This window comes from Nerophis lumbriciformis, linkage group LG18, assembly GCF_033978685.3.
Source record: "Nerophis lumbriciformis linkage group LG18, RoL_Nlum_v2.1, whole genome shotgun sequence".
In the NCBI taxonomy this organism is placed as follows: domain Eukaryota; kingdom Metazoa; phylum Chordata; class Actinopteri; order Syngnathiformes; family Syngnathidae; genus Nerophis; species Nerophis lumbriciformis.
Window position 1 is genome coordinate 22695001 of NC_084565.2, and position 17071 is coordinate 22712071.

At 35.2% G+C, this 17071-nt stretch overlaps 1 protein-coding gene across 1 annotated transcript in view; it reads left to right on the forward strand.

Moving 5' to 3' along the window:
- Positions 1 to 2520: 2520 nt before the first annotated feature.
- The window catches only part of tjp3 (tight junction protein 3), a 90871-nt gene continuing 76320 nt past the window's right edge, over positions 2521 to 17071 (forward strand). Inside the window, exon 1 of the mRNA XM_061977848.1 lies at positions 2521 to 2907. The gene's annotated coding sequence lies outside the window, so the exon portion shown is untranslated. The remainder of the gene's footprint in view (positions 2908 to 17071) is intronic.

The following is a 17071-nucleotide window of genomic DNA, read 5'->3' on the forward strand; positions in this document are numbered from 1 at the left end:
GTGTTTTCTGGTCTTTGGTGGGTTTGTATACTGTAACCATTGTTCATGTTTCTCCACTGTTTGCATTTTAATATAAATCACTCAAATAATTTATTGCTAACAATAACAACAAGAAAAACAACACAAAAAACATGCTACTGATTGTATGTATTTTTAAACAAAGTCTATTTTTTCTGGAGAAAAAAAAAGAGAGAAAAAGAGAAACTGTGTTCGGCACTTTTATTCTGGGTTTTGCTTTCGTTTTCTATATATATTTATAATTTAGATCCAAATGTATATATTGTAAAATTTTGTGCCTTTTGACTAATTCTTTGGAAAAAAAAACAAAAAAAAAAAAGGTTTTCTACTCATTAAAGGAAGGACTATATGAAATTGCAATCTTTACTTTGTAAACAAATAAAACCTTGAAGATTGCTGAAACCAAGATTTCTGTGTTTTTTTTTAATTGACATTTAGTTATATGTAAATAATACGACACACTACTGTAATTCAGACAAAAATGAATAACTGAAATACCAGCATTTAATTAAATAGGTTGGAAGCCTAATGATAAAACCCCGGTGTCATATTGTGTAAAAATAAAGTTTGTTAAATTATTAAAATGTGTATTAATAAATAGGTCATTAATCAAATTTCCCAATAGTTAATAAAACATTTAATATAATTTGCATGTATTTATGTACTGAATGTATTTAAATACAGTATAGGCCAAACGTTTGGACACACCTTCTCATTCAATGTGTTTTGTTTATTTTAATGACTATTTACATTGTAGATTGTCACTGAAGGCATCAAAACTATGAATGAACAAAGGTGGAATAACTGAAAACCTGTTTTATATTCTAGTTTCTTCAAAATAGCCACCCTTTGCTCTGATTACTTTTTCGCATTCTCTCGATGAGCTTCACCTGAAATGGTTTTCACTTCACAGGTGTCATCGTTTGGATGCCTTCAGTGACAATCTACAATGTAAATAGTCATGAAAATAAAGAAAACGCATTTAAATGAGAAGGCGTGTCCAAACTTTTGGCATGTACTGTACTATTAAGAATCAAATAGTGGAAACATATACGCCATATTATATGAAATATATTAACGTTATTGAAACAATGTGAATGATTTTTTTTTTTAAATAAATTGTCCATTAATTATGAAAGAAAATTCGCCCTGATCTGCATTCATTCATCTATTTAATAAGATACATTGGGAACCGAATATTGCAGGCCTCAGTGCCTTTGAGGGATTAATTTTGTCCAAAATAAACATTTAAAGGGGGCCAATGATGATACTAGTCTACATTTCACACACTTCTGTGGTCAAGATTCTAGACCACATTTTATCATAAAATAATACACGTATTTATTCTGGACTTTAATAATAATAATAATTCATTTAGGTAAAAAATTTAAATTAAATTAAACTCAGTTAATGGTTAAAAATATAATCAGAATTTAGGTAAGTATTAATCTAAATAAATCTGTTTGATACATAATGGGGAATCCATCCCTGCCATTTTTATAGAGAATATTTTTTTGTCAAAAATGTGTATAAGATGAAAAAAAAAAATGAAATAAATCATGGTATAGCTCGGTTGGTAGAGTGGCAGTGCCAGCAACTTGAGGGTTGCAGGTTCGATCCCCGCTTCCGCCATCCTAGTCACTGCCGTTGTGTCCTTGGGCAAGACACTTTACCCACCTGCTCCCAGTGCCACCCACACTGGTTTAACTGTAACTTAGATATTGGGTTTCACTATGTAAAGCGCTTTGAGTCACTAGAGAAAAAGCGCTATATAAAATGTAATTCAGTTCACTTCACTAAAATGCATTAAATTGTCTATTATTTAATGAGAGTGTAAATCACTAAAGCTTAGAGCAGGGGTCCCCAAACTTTTTGACTCGGGGGCCGCATTGGGTTAAAAAAAATTGGCCGGGGGCCGGGCTGTATAATATATATATATATATATATATATATATATATATATATATATATATATATATATATACATATATATATATACACACACACACAGTATATGTATATATACAGTATATGTATATATGTGTGTGTGTGTGTGTATATATATATATATATTTGTATATATATATATATATATATATATATATATATATTGTCTTTATAATCCGTTTTGTCATTTAACATCAATTAACATTGATGTTCATCAACTTTTAACATTGTCACGTAATCTATGGGAAAATTCATTTTTAGACAGTATGATTGGCCTGAGCGGCTAGGAGACACTGAGAGTAACAAGCGGTAGAAAATGGATTAGAAAGGATAGATAAATAAAATAAAATAAAAACAAATTATTTTTTTCACTTGGGACTTCCCGTGGGCCGGATTTTGGATGCTGGGGGGCTGGATCCGGCCCGCGGGCCGTAGTTTGGAGACCACTGATTTAACAACACTCAAAAACAACGTGTCTCTAAGCCTTAGAGACACATTGTTTTTGAGTGTTGTTAAATCTTCTGCCCTCTAGCGGAAATTAATTTAATAACATTTTTTCCAATCCTTTTTTATGAAATGTCAGTATTTTCACAAATTACACAAACATTAATATTTTAAAAGAATATGATTGACATAACTTTTAGTAGAACTCTAAGAAGAACAAAGAAAAGTTGTTTTTTTTACCCTGTGACGACTTCCGCCTCCGACTAAACCCCGCCCACGCGGGCCTACAATACAACCACGCCCCTTTTACCTGTCCACGGGAGGAAGATTCCAAATAAACCTCAGTCGCGCTGAAACCCCACGGAAGAAACTTTTTTTTTTTTTTACTCAAACCACACAAAGCTGATGAGAGTGACATTTAAGAGTGGTTTTAGCGCCGACGTTTTGTACAAATTTGGATTACGGAGATAAGCACGCCAACCGGAAGTGTTACGGCAGGTAAGATACTTTGCAATTACGGTCTATCGATAATATCCTTGAAAAATGTTGTAAAATTGAGCCAATATGTGTTAACAAGTTCATTTAGATTTTTTTTAGAGGTGTTTGTATAAATTAAAATATACATTTTTTAAGGTTGGGGTGGTGTAACGAAAGTGCCTGTGAGACATTCATGTGAGCTATCTGTTAGCTTGAAGCTAGTAGAAAATACTTGTTATTTATTAAAAACATCTAATGGATGTTTGCTGATTTTAGAATTTGTATTTACATTTGTTATGTTGGTCCACTCTCTTCATCATTCAGCTCTCACCTTTCTGGTTCTGCCACATGCGAGTTTCTACTTGCCTGTCAGGAGAGTTTCACAATAGTTTCCATTTGACAAACAGCTGCTTTCTTTCTCTGTAGCTTTTGTATTTCTATTTATTTTACAGTGTCAAACCTTTTTTTTCCACCAAGTACCACCTCAGAAAACCACTCGGCTTTCCAGGTGCCACTACAATACCCAACATTCAAATACAGTAGCGTAGTAGGCCTAAGTACTCATTAAAAATGAGGCGGAGGTTTTATTTTACGTGTGAATTTAGTATTTTGACCATTGTAACAGTACACACTGTTTAAATATAGGAAAATAAAACACTGTATTTAATTAGTGAATCTAATACAATTAGTTTACATGTGTTTTGCATAGAGATGTCCGATAATGGCTTTTTTGCCGATATTGTCCAACTCTTAATTACCGATTCCGATATCAACCGATACCGATATATACAGTCGTGGAATTAACACATTATTATGCCTAATTTTGTTGTGATGCCTTACATTGTATCATATTTTGGCACCATAATAATTTACTTGTTTAAGGACATTTTTGAGCTTTAGCGCAGTGTTTCCAAACCATAGGGCTGGGGCTCAATGTTGGCTAAAAAGAAATGTTTTTTAGCTGTAGTCCGTATGAGCCACAGTTGTAATACACTTGTCCACCACTTGTGGCAGTAAGGACAATATCAAATAAACAGAAGAAGTCTGGTGCTAAAGTTATAGAGAAGTTCCATAAGCGCAGAAATTATGACTAAAGTGGTGAACCTGTATTTTTATTGTCACTTAAATGTTATTAACAGTTTATTTTAAGAAACAAATTTGTCATTAGTTGTTGTAGCACAACATAAATGTAGGTATCTTTTTTATGAGTCCCTTTTTCTGCAGTAGATTTGGTTCGTATTTATTTTACTTATAATCAATCAGTCAATCAATATATCAATGTTTACTTTAGGGCTGCAACAACTAATCGTTTAATTCGATTAAAATCGATTATAAAAATAGTTGCCGATTAATTTAGTCATCGATTCGTTGGATCTATGCTATGCGCATGCGCAGAGGCTTTTTTATTTTATTTTTTTAATCAACCTTTATTTATAAACTGCAACATTTACAAACAGCTGAGAAACAATATTCAAAATAAGTATGGTGCCAGTATGCTGTTTATTTTCAATAAAATAATGGATAGGATAGAAATGTAGTTGGTCTCTTTTATCCGATTATTAATCGATTAATCGAAGTAAAAATCGACAGATTAATCGATTATCAAATTAATCGTTAGTTGCAGCCCTGGTTTACTTATATAGCCCTAAATCACGAGTGTCTCAAAGGGCTGCACAAGCCACAACGAGCCTGACTTAAGACCAAGGTTTACGTGTTAAATAAGTAATAATCTTTGTGATTAAGATTACCGTAAATATGATTAAAATCCAGACTAAGATTCAGTGTTGATATTTGAGTGGGCCCCAAATCCCTCTGGAGTGGAAAAGTTGGGCCCCTCGGTCAAAAAGATTGAGAGCCCCTGATTTAGAGGACATATATTTGGGATGTTTACATCAATTTACATGACCTTTGGCTTTTCTGGCCTCCATTTTCTTTCTATAATGCCTAAATCAGTGATTCTGCAACTGTGGTAGGTGAGCGCCATCTCGTGGTACGCCGTAGAATCACTTACTTAAATTATCATCAAAGGTTTATCAGCTTTCAATGAAAGTTGTTAGAAATCAGACTACTGTAGGCCACAGTTGACGCTAAAGTAAACAAATAAGACACAAACAGAACAACCTTACTCCGTCATTTCTATCACTCAACCGAATGTTCTCCACATTCTCCGCTTACGTCCGCCCTTTCCCAGCCAATCAACATGCAAAACTAGAGATGTCCGATAATATCGAACTGCCGATATTATCGGCCGATAAATGCTTTAAAATGTAATATCGGAAATGATCGGTATCGGTTTTAAAAAGTAAAATTTATGACTTTTTAAAACGCCGCTGTACGGACGTAGGGAGAAGTACAGAGCACTTGCGTCTCCCAGTCATACTTGCCAACCCTCCTGATTTTCCCGGTAGACTCCCGAATTTCAGTGCCCCTCCCGAAAATCTCCCGGGGCAACCATTCTCCCGAATTCCTCCCGATTTCCAGCCAGACAACAATATTGGGGACGTGCCTTAAAGGCACTCCCTTTGCGTGCCGGCCCGATCACATAATATCTACCGCTTTTCACACACACAAGTGAATGCAACGAATACTTGGTCAACAGCCATACAGGTCACACTGAGGGTGGCCGTATAAACAACTTTAACACTGTTACAAATATGCGCCACACTGTGAACCCACACCAAACAAGAATGACAAACACATTTCGGGAGAACATCCGCACCGTAACACAACATAAACACAACAGAACAAATACCCAGAAACCCATGCAGCACTAACTCTTCCGGGACGCTTTAATATACACCCCTCCCCCCACATCAACCTCCTCATGCTCTCTCAGGGAGAGCATGTCCCAAATTCCAAGCTGCTGTTTTGAGGCATGTTAAAAAAAAATAATGCACTTTGTGACTTCAATATTAAATATGGCAGTGCCATGTTGGCATTTTTTTCCATAACTTGAGTTGATTTATTTTGGAAAACCTTGTTGCATTGTTTAATGCATCCAGCGGGGCATCACAACAAAATTAGGCATAATAATGTGTTAATTCCGCGACTGTATATATCGGTATCGGTTGATATCGGAATCGGTAATTAAGAGTTGGACAATATCGGAATATGGGATATCGGCAAAAAAGCCATTATCGGACATCTCTAGTTGTAACAGTACACACTGTTCAAATATAGGAAAATAAAACACTGTATTTAAATAGTAAATCTAATGCAATTAGTTTACATGTGTTTTGCATGTTGATTGGCTGGGAAAGGGCGGACGTAAGAGGTTGTTCTGTTTCTGTCTTATTTGTTTATTTTAGCGTCAACTGTGGCCTACAGTAGTCTGATTTCTAACAACTTTCATTGAAAGCTGATAAACCTTTGATAATAATTTAACTAAGTGATTATGCGGCATACCACAAGATGGCGCTCACCTACCACAGTTGCAGAATCACTGATTTAGGCATTATAGAAAGAAAATGGAGGCCAGAAAAGCCAAAGGTCATGTCAATTGATGTAAACATCCCAAATATATGTCCTCTAAATCAGGGGTTTTCAATCTTTTTGACCTAGGGGCCCAACTTTTCCACTCCAGAGGGAGTTGGGGCCCACTCAAATATCAACACTGAATCTTAGTCTTGATTTTAATCATATTTAATCTTAATCACAAAGATTATTACTTATTTAACACGTAAACCTTGGTCTTAAGTCAGGCTCGTTGTGGCTTGTGCAGCCCTTTGAGACACTCGTGATTTAGGGCTTTATAAGTAAACATTTATATATTTGATTGATTGACTGATTGATTATAAGTAAAATAAATACAAACCAAATATATTGCAGAAAAAGGGACTCATAAAAAAAGATACCTACATTTATGTTGTGCTACAACAACTAATGACAAATTTGTTTCTTAAATAAACTGTTAATAAAATGTAAGTGACGATAAAAATACAGGTTCACCACTTTAGTCATAATTTCTGCGCTTATGGAACTTCTCTATGACTTTAGCACCAGACTTCTTCTGTTTGTTTGATATTGTCCTTACTGCCACAAGTGGTGGACAAGTGTATTACAACTGTGGCTCATACGGACTACAGCTAAAAAAACATTTGTTTTTAGCCAACATTGGGCCCCAGCCCTATGGTTTGGAAACATTGCTCTAAAGCTCAAAAATGTCCTTAAATAAGTAAATTATTATGGTGCAAATATATGATACTGCCACAAGTGGTGAACAAGTGTATTACAACGGAGTACTGCTGTGGCTCATACGGACTACAGCTAAAAAAAACATTTGTTTTTAGCCAACATTGGGCCCCAGCCCTATGGTTTGGAAACACTGCTCTAAAGCTAAAAAAATGTCCTTAAATAAGCAAATTATTATGGTGCCAAAATATGATTAGTTTTAATTAACTATTCAGTACTGTACTCAACTGTATATGTCTCTTGTGTTTTATTTTATATTTACTTATGACCGCATGATACTTTTCACTTCTTTCATAATTTTCAACCATAGAAACATGTCCAAGTACTTCTGTGCAGCGGGTGTAGGTACAAACTTGGGATGTCCGATAATGGCTTTTTGGCGATACCCGATATTGTCCAACTCTTTAATTACCGATACCGATATCAACCGATACCGATATCAACCGATACTTATATATACAGTCGTGGAATTAACACATTATTATGCCGAACTTGGACAACCAGGTATGGTGAAGATAAGGTCCTTTTTTTAAATATTAATAAAATAACATAAGATAAATAAATTAAAAACATTTTCTTGAATAAAAAAGAAAGCAAAACAATATAAAAACAGTTACATAGAAATTAGTAATTAATAAAAATGAGTAAAATTAACTGTTAAAGGTTAGTACTATTAGTGGACCAGCAGCACACACAATCATGTGTGCTTACGGACTGTATCCCTTGCAGACTGTATTGATATATATTGATATATAATGTAGGAACCAGAATATTAATAACAGAAAGAAACAACCCTTTTGTGTGAATGAGTGTAAATGGGGGAGGGAGGTTTTTTGGGTTGGTGCACTAATTGTAAATGTATCTTGTGTTTTTTTGTGTTGATTTAATTAAAAAAGTTTAAAAAATTTACAAAAAACGATACCGATAATAAAAAAAACGATACCGATAATTTCCGATATTACATTTTAAAGCATTTATCGGCCATCTCTAGTACAAACCATCAATCAATCAATGTTTATTTATATAGCCCTAAATCACAAGGGCTGCACAAGCCACAACGACATCTGCGGTACAGAGCCCACATAAGGGCAAGGAAAAACTCACAACCCCTATGGGACGTCGATGTGAATGACTATGAGAAACCTTGGAGAGGTTATGACAGACCGCCTTAAAATAGGAATGGCATTTTAAATTTTTTTACTGAATGAGACACCCCGAAGGTACATGAATATAAAGAATGTGGGATTTACAATATTAACTATGAACGATAAAACACTGAATATTGACGACATAAGAACGTCACACATATTTTACAATCAAGCAAAACGCACAGAAATGCAGCAAACGCAGCAAACCCCAATGGGACGTTGATGTGAATGACTATGAGAAACCTTGGAGAGGACCGCATATGTGGGTGACCTCCTCCCTCTAGGGGAGACCGGATGCAGTAAACGTCGAGTGGGTCTGACATAATATTGTGAGAGTCCAGTCCATAGTGGATCTAACATAATAATGAGAGTCCAGTCCATAGTGGGGCCAGCAGGAAACGTCATTGCACTTTAGAGTAGTAGTCAGTGTACAGCTTGGTGTCTAAGGGCCGCACAAGTGCTGAAGAGAGCTGTGGTTCATTCAGGGGAAACATGAATTCCAACATGTCATGTGACATTATGAAGCTGAAGCTTGGCCACGTGTCACTGAGAGCCCAAACACAACTTCTGTATTAGATGGAAGGGCCAAGCATGTCTCCGACTGACCAGAACTCAATTAAGCACCTTTGGGGCATCCATCGCTGGAAAAACCTGTGCAGTGAAGTCATACCCAAGAGGATTTAAGGGAGTTCAAGATTACAATTTTGTCACATTAATACTATTCAAACTTCGGACGAAATTCTGACATGTTCACTGTTAGGCAGGCCTGGGCAATTATTTTGACTCAGGGGCCAAATTTATAGAAAAAATGTGTCTGGGTCCCAGTATATCTATTTTTAGGAACACTAATACAAAACCTCACAATAATGTCTGATTGAATGCTAAAACGTTATGACAGACTGCCTTAAACTAGGAATGGCATTTTAAATTGTTTTACTGAATGAGACACCCAGAATGTACATGAAAATAAAGAATGTGGGATTTACAATATTAACTATGAACGCTAAAACACTGAATATTGACGACATATGAACTAGGGCTGAAACGACGCGTCGACGTAGTCGACGTCATCGGTTACGTAAATACGTCGAGGACGTTTTTGTTCGTCAACGCGTCGCATATTTACGTCACACTACCGTCATGGCGGAGCGCAAAGCAGACGATGCGAGCGGTGCGAGCAAGGGGAAAAAAACACGCCAAAAGTCGTCAAAAGTGTGGGAGTATTTCAATAAACGGCCTAAGAAGAAACGCTACTTTTACTCCGCTACTTTTATCTACATTCAGCTCGCTACTAATTTTTATCGATCTGTTAATGCACGCTTTGTTTGTTTTGGTCTGTCAGACAGACCTTCAAAGTGCCTGCCTTACTGTTGACGTTTCACTTCGTTCCACCAATCAGATGCAGTCACTGGTGACGTTGGACCAATCAAACAGAGCCAGGGGTCACATGACCTGACTTAAACAAGTTGAAACAAGTTATTCGGGTGTTACCATTTAGTGGTCAATTGTACGGAATATGCACTGTACTGTGCAATCTACTAATAAAAGTTCCAATCAATCAATCAATCAAAAGTGTGAAGGAAAAAAGACCGTATTTCAACCGTACACCCCGTCAAAAGCCTAAAGACTGACTGCACAGTTCCTGTCTTCACAATAAAAGTCCCGCTCCATCGCGCCTGCGCTTTCAAAAAAAGAGTCTCCGAAAGCCAGCGCAAACAAGCTAGCAAGCTACGGAGTTTGCCGCCAATGTATTTCTTGTAAAGTGTATAAAAACGAATATGGAAGGTGGACAAATAAGATGCCAAAAAACAACCACTTTCATGTGGTATTAGACAGAAAGGAGGAACTTTTTTTCTCCTGCATTTGAAAACGTGGACGTTAAGCACTGCTGTCTGATTACAATCAATGCAAGTTATCAGAATCAGGTAATACACCAACTTATATTCTTGTCAACATGAAAGAAAGGAATCTATATGTTAAACATGCATGTATAATTATTAAAACACCTTTAACATGTAAACAAAAACGGCAAAATAAATAAATATAAATTATATACTGTATATATCAATGTATGTATGTATATGTATATATATATATATATATATATATATATATATATATATATATGTGTGTGTATGTTACTCAGTACTTGAGTAGTTTTTTCACAACATACTTTTTACTTTTACTCAAGTAAATATTTGGGTGACTACTCCTTACTTTTACTTGAGTAATAAATCTCTAAAGTAACAGTACTCTTACTTGAGTACAATTTCTGGCTACTCTACCCACCTCTGCTAATAATGTTGTTGTATGCACACTGTGTTGAGCGGAAATGGCCTATCATAGCAGCACAACGGCAGCGTTCTTGCCATCACCATCAACTAGTCAATCGTCCGCGTGAGTATACGTTGTCATCATTACACAAAAACATGAATGTGTCATTTGTATCCGCGTTGTAAATTCATAAAATAAAGCACCGTTTCGCTCTGAGAGGAGAGTTTGGCGTGCCTGTTCAGTGTTTACAAAGACGCGCTCCTCTTTAACGCTAACGTTAATTAGTTGTGCAAATACCTTTTACAACATTAACAGTTACGTATACTATGTACAAACGAACAATTAACTTTCACTTTAATCATACTATCATTGTTGTGTTATTAAGCAAAATAAGCAAAAGTTTTACTTTTGTTGAAATGTTTACACTGTTGTTACAGAATATTTAGTTTTGCACTTTTTTGTATTGGATGTTTATCTTTATTTTTGCACATTTTAGCAAATAAGCAATACTTTTACTTTTGTTGAAATGTTTACACTGTTGTTACAGAATATTTCCGTTTTGCACTTTTTTGAATTGGATGTTTATCTTTATTTTTGCACATTTTAAAGCAAAATAAGCAATACTTTTACTTTAGAAATGCTTATACTATTGCAGAATATTAAGATTTGCACTGGATGTTTACTTTTATATTTGCACATTAAAAAGCAAATAAGCTACTTTTAATTTTGTTAAATGTTAAAGTTTTAAATGTTTACATTGTTACAGAATATTTTGTCATGTTGTTGTCAATGTTGACTGAGTGGCCATACTTTTTTTTTTGTAAATAAAAGCCATGCCTTTTGAAAAAACTGGCCTACATTTATTTTTTCATCTTCATTTTAAATAAAAAAATAATCGGTAAAAGGAAAAATAATCTATAGATTAATCGAAAAAAAAATAAATCTATAGATTAACCGATTAATTGAAAAAATAATCTATAGATTAATCGATAGAAAAATAATCGTTAGCTGCAGCCTTAATATGAACGTCACACCCCCTCTCAATCGACATATTTTACAATCAAGCTAAATGCACAGAAATGCAACAAACGTAGCGAAATATGAACGTGAAGGGTAAAAAAACCCCACCTACAATCTGATATATGTGATACATCACAAAGCTTTAGAACTTTGTTGTAAAAATCTCCTTCCGTGTCTGTCCCTGACATGCGCATTTCAGGCTCTGGAAACACTCTGTGGAAACGCTCCCCACCCACACTGCTTGGTGCCTCGTCTGAGCTGCTGTGACTTAGATTACCATAGTAATTTATTAGATTACCATAGTAACTAGTACATCATGCAAAAGCGCAGATTCCAACCATTGAAATACTTTGTATTAGGGGTGTAATGGTACGTGTATTTGTATTGAACAGTTTCGGTACGGGGTTTCCGGTTCGGTTCGGAAGTGTACCAAACGAGTTTCCACACGGACATATTAAGTAGCGTAACGCATGTTGTGTAAACAATACACACCGAGGCACAACACATGTCGTGCTAGCAGCTAACGGGCTAGGATAGACTGACCATACGTCCTCTTTTCACCGGACATGTCCTCTTCTGCATAGCTGTCAGGGCGGAGTTTCTTAAATGCCTCAAATGTCCGGCATTTTGAGTTAGGGTTGCGTGTATTTTCTATGTACGTTCAGGGTTAAGAAGGGGTTAAAAACAAAACAAATTGTGCGCGCAGCAGCATTCGTGAGGAAGGGGCAGAGACAGAGAGAGAGAGAGAGTTATGATAAATGTGCATGCGTCGCCAGGCTCTGCTTTTTATCCATAGATTTCAAATTTAATTTTTTATTATCTATAGCAAGGGTGTCAAAAGTGTGCCCCGGAGGCCATTTGCGGCCCACAGCTAATGTTTTAAAGGCCCACGGCACATTCTAAAAATACTATTAAAATAAACAAAAACATAACAAAAGTGAAATAAAAAAGCTTAAAGGTTAAATGTAATTTAGAAAAAGTTGCAATGTTGACTAATAAAACAAAGCTGTTTTTTTTCTCTTTCAAACTGTCATTGCTCAAAACATAATATTGAATCAAAATCAATGTTATTTTGAATTATTGACCTATCCAAGGTTCCGATTACTTCACATCAAATATTCCACTAAGAAAAATATTTTTGGTGGAAGATTTTGCTAATTTGGTAAATAAATAACCCCAAAATTTATATTTTGTTGTTTTCTTACTGTACCGAAAATGAACTGAACTGTGACCTCTAAACCGAGGTACGTACCGAACCAAAATTTTTGTGTACCGTTACACCCCTACTTTGTATAGTTCAAGACTTACGCTAATTTGAAAACATTACTGCCCATCATAATGGCAGCTACAGTTTCAATCTTAAAGATCTAAAATATTTATTTTCGATTGTCCGGCGGGCCAAATTGAAAAGCTTAATGGGCCTTAATTTTGCTCAGGTGTGCTGTTAGGTGCACTTCAAGGGTAACTGCAATTTTTTGGAATTTTGCATATCATTCACAATCTTTATGTGAGACAAAAACACATGTTTTTCTTTTTTTCATGCATTCTAACTCGTAAATAAACGTTAGCAAAAGTCAGCTAACAATTCAGCCAATGCGCCTATAACGTGCTCTAAAAGCCTCCAAAAACCTCCATCAACGTTTTATATACATGCTGTAAGTATATATGTAATGTAGTAACAGGTACATTCATAATAACATGTAATACTTATGTATTTTGCTCATTTTAAGCACACCACGGCGTTTTAATTTTTACAGACGCATCAAAACACTTTTCCCTACAACAACAATACTACTAACCATGACAGACTTCATTAGCGACAACAACTACTTTGTCACAAATGATGATGCAGAACCTTATATTTTTGAGCCTGAATATAAGGAGGATGATCTACAAGTTTTACAAGCTGTGTGCTTAAGAGATTAAGCTTCAGGCATCATGTAGCAATATTTCTGAGTGATAAAGAAGAAATACAAACTACTAACATTCAAAAACAATCACCTACTGTACAATGTCTGCTCTCACTGGAATGTTCATATGTTCACGTTTAAATGAAGAATTAATCAGAACCCACCCTGAGGTTTAAAAAAAAAAAAGTTGGCGGCAGACAAGCCTTTTTTTTTGCCATTTCCGGGTTTACGTTGACTGTCAAAGTTGACCTACTTCACGATTTATGTCCACAACCTTTTGCTGTCCAGGTAAACGGCATGATTTATAATGTAGATTTAACGTGCACTAACTCAAAGGCATTGCAGCGGCTCACCGGCTCAGTATGTCAACACTGTATCTGTATAACTTAGACTTAGACAAACTTTATTGATCCACAAGGGAAATTGTTCCACACAGTAGCTCAGTTACAAAGAATGGAAAGGATAAGGATGAAAAGGATAATGCAGGTATAAAGTAGACTAAAAATGTACCATAGTAGCAATATAAAATATAACACATATGTAATACTTACACATTATATATGTATAAGATAGTTCGCTCTCTGTGATCATGGCAGCGCTAAAAATAGTTTGTAATATCAATATCACTAATACTTGGTCAATATTCAGGTCACGAGATGTAAATGGAGTATTGTTGACAGATTCAGATGTTTTTAGAGGGCTTTATGGATGCAACAGAGTACTTCCATGAGCTGCATTGTTAGCCACCTAGTATTTAACGACTTTGAATGCATTAAAAAAGAAAAACATGTGTTCCTGTCTTACAGTACATAGCGATTGTGAATGATAGGCAAAATTCCAAATAAGTGCAGTTTATAGTGCGACAAATTTACTCGCAAATGCAACTAAAAATTTAAAAACCTGTCGCACATGTGCGAAAAGTGATTTAAAACTTTTTTATTGCATTTTGCTCCAAAATAAATCCCTCCATATTCACTAAAACTGGTTGAAACATTTTTGCCCATCTGTATAGCATGTTTGAAATGAATTTAAACCATAACCAAATGATTGACCACATACCTGCGAGGGGAGCAGCTCCCGCACATAATCCAACACGGATTAAACTAGATCTTAGTTGTCAGTAACAGACAATGTTTTTTTTCATCACCACTTGACACAAACTGCACTGCTTGCTCGTAACTACGAGGGTCAGAGGGAATATTGACCAACAAACTAATGATAGAAGTGACAAACTTCAGAGGACCATAAAAACTGCCATGAAGATCACTGGCTGCTCTCTCTCCTCCCTAGATGAACTGTACAGTGCCAGGTGCCTCAAAAAGGCCCAAAACATCACAAGGGACCCATTTCACCCCGAACATAAACTTTTTGTACTGCTGCCCTCAGGCAGGAGATACAGACTTAAGAACACTTTTTACCCGAGAGCAATAGTGTCGCTGAACACAAGACAAGAATGACTGTGCATGTGAGCTGTGTGCTTGGTATTTTTATATATTTTATGTATTTTTATCTGTTTTTATGTGTTATTATGAATTTACACTAAATTAGTTTTGCTTACAATTTTGTTGTACAATGACAATAAAGATAGACTTAGACTAGACTTAGACTTACTTTTTATTGTCATTCAAATGTGAACTTTACAGCACAGATAAGAACAAAATTTCGTTACATAAGCTCATGGTAGTGCAGGATAAAAAAGCAATAAGGTGCATGTATAAATAAATAAATAATATATATATATATATATATAGAAAATAAATACATATATATATATATATATATATATATATATATATATATATATATATATATATATATATATATATATATATATTCTATTCTATTCTAAACTTGCCATCCAAACAATACCCCGTTTGTTGACAAGGACATACCGCCATGGAAGCACATTCAATCTATTTATTTAGCACAGGTAACACAAACCAGCGAAAGATTAAAAAAAGCTGCCGTCAGAGCAGACAAACTGCCGCTGCTAACATGCTAAGCTAACAAAAACAGCTAAAATTCAAGACTCGCTGACGTCGCTAGGCAACAGGAATCACCTTTTAAAAGGCACACGCACACACTTAAACGTATCTTAACTGCATTATGCCAGATATTTGAAGTTTATTTTTCAAGTAACACATTAATACATTTTCTTAGTAATTAAAACATTTATTAAAGAGTAATTACATTTGTAATTCAGCTACATTTTAGGTAAAGTATCAAGTAACTATAATTAATGACTTTTTAACAGTAATTTTAAAAGACAGCCTGTCACACAGCATCATGAAGCAGTTGGCAGGTTGGTGTTCCTGGCTAACATTTTATTGTGTATGCCCTATAATAATGTTCACCTATAAAAACACCATTGTTAGTTTAGTTTAGGGATGTTCTGAGTTTAATTGAGCATTACAGTGATTGCACTGTGTTTATCGTGTATGTATGAGGACGCATGTGGACCTTGCTATTTTTTTCATTTAGTAGAGCCGTATAGTTCCTCTATAAATGTGTTCTTTTGCTATTTTGTCAATAATGGCTGTGTTGACTCATTTTCAGTGCATGGATGGTAAATCTATACTGCTATACAAGCTGTACATTAATAATTCTAATGTATATGCAAGATTTATTTCTGTAGTATTGTCTACGGTTGCGCAAAACACACAAATAGAGCTTTTGATGCTATCATTATATTGGGATAATGCACATTCCAGCTGTGTCGCGCAAAGTTGACAGCAACAAGCGAACAAAGGCATCCTCAACGCGATATAGCGTCCTCCACAAAGCAAAGCCACTTCTAAGTCAGCAATCATCGCCTCCATGGCATTTTTTCAAGTAATATCATTATTATGATGTATTATTTGGACGAAAAATAGCTAAACATGCTACCACACACTGTAGGAGGATAAGGTAACCGCAATCACCTTTTTAGCACAGCTTTTGTCTAATTTCTCTGCCTTCTTGTTTTTAAATGCACTGCTTGCCTGTCTGTTTTATCCAGTGCTTTCATGTTTTTATTTCTATTTGATTTACCGTATTTTTCGGAGTATAAGTCGCTCCGGAGTATAAGTCGCACCGGCCGAAAATGCATAATAAAGAAGGAAAAAACATATAAGTCGCACTGGAGTATAAGTCGCATTTTTTGGGGAAATTTGTTTGATAAAACCCAACACCAAGAATAGACATTTGAAAGGCAATTTAAAATAAATAAAGAATAGTGAACAACAGGCTGAATAAGTGTACGTTATATGAGGCATAAATAACCAACTGAGAACGTGCCTGGTATGTTAACGTAACATATTATGGTAAGAGTCATTCAAATAACTATAACATATAGAACATGCTATACGTTTACCAAACAATCTGTCACTCCTAATCGCTAAATCCCATGAAATCTTATACGTCTAGTCTCTTACGTGAATGAGCTAAATAATATTATTTGATATTTTACGGTAATGTGTTAATAATTTCACACATAAGTCGCTCCCAAGTATAAGTCGCACCCCCGGTCAAACTATGAAAAAAAACTGCGACTTATAGTCCGAAAAATATGGTATGTTTCTATGTTTTATCTCGTGTTTTTCATGTTTTTATTTCTATTTTAATTTTCTATTATATATTCTAACTCTCAATTTTTCTTTTTTA